The sequence below is a fragment of the Chrysochloris asiatica genome, unplaced genomic scaffold, assembly GCF_000296735.1.
Source record: "Chrysochloris asiatica unplaced genomic scaffold, ChrAsi1.0 scaffold00173, whole genome shotgun sequence".
NCBI classification, from domain to species: Eukaryota; Metazoa; Chordata; class Mammalia; order Afrosoricida; family Chrysochloridae; genus Chrysochloris; species Chrysochloris asiatica.
The window spans coordinates 3,991,986-3,992,788 of NW_006408691.1; positions in this window are offsets into that span (position 1 = coordinate 3,991,986).

The window sequence follows — 803 nt, forward strand, 5'->3', positions numbered from 1 at the left end:
CTTTTTCTCTGACCCTCCACTCTACCAAGAATGACATCCTTCTCCAGTAATTGGTCACCCTTGGTATTATGTCTAAAGTATAAGAGACAACGTTTGGCCCTCCTGGCTTCCAAGGAGCACTCTGGCTGTACTTCTTCCAACACAGATTGGTTCATTCTTTTGGCAGTTCGTGGTACTTTCTCCTCCAGCGCCACAACTCAAATGTATCAATTCTTCTACGGTCTTACTTTTGCACGCATATGAGGTTATTGAAAATACCATGAATTGGGTCAGGCACACCTTAGTCCTCAAACTGACGTCTTTGCTCTTCAACACTTTAAAAAGGTCTTCTTCAGAAGACATACCTAATGCAATACGTCGTTTGATTTCTTGACTGCTGCTTCCATGAGTGTTGAAGGTTGATCTGAGATGTCAAAATTTGTCTTTGACAACTTCAATCTTTTTTCCATTGATATGGATGTTTCTTGGTCCAGTGATGAGGATTTTTGCTTTCTTACATTGAAATGCAACCCACACTGAAGGCTGTGGTGTTTGATCTTCATCAGTAAGTATTTTAAGTCCTCTTTGTTTCCAGCAAGCAAGGTTGTATCATCTGCTTATCTCAGGTTGTTAATGAGTCTTCCTCCAAACCTGAGGCCACATTTTTCGTCATATAATCCAGCTTCTTGGATTATTTGCTCAACATACAGGTTGGATGAATACAACCCTGTCACACACCTTTCCTAATTTTAAACCACTTGGTGTTCTCTTATTCTGTTCAAATAACTGCCTCTTAGTTCATGTACAGGTTCCTTATGAGCACA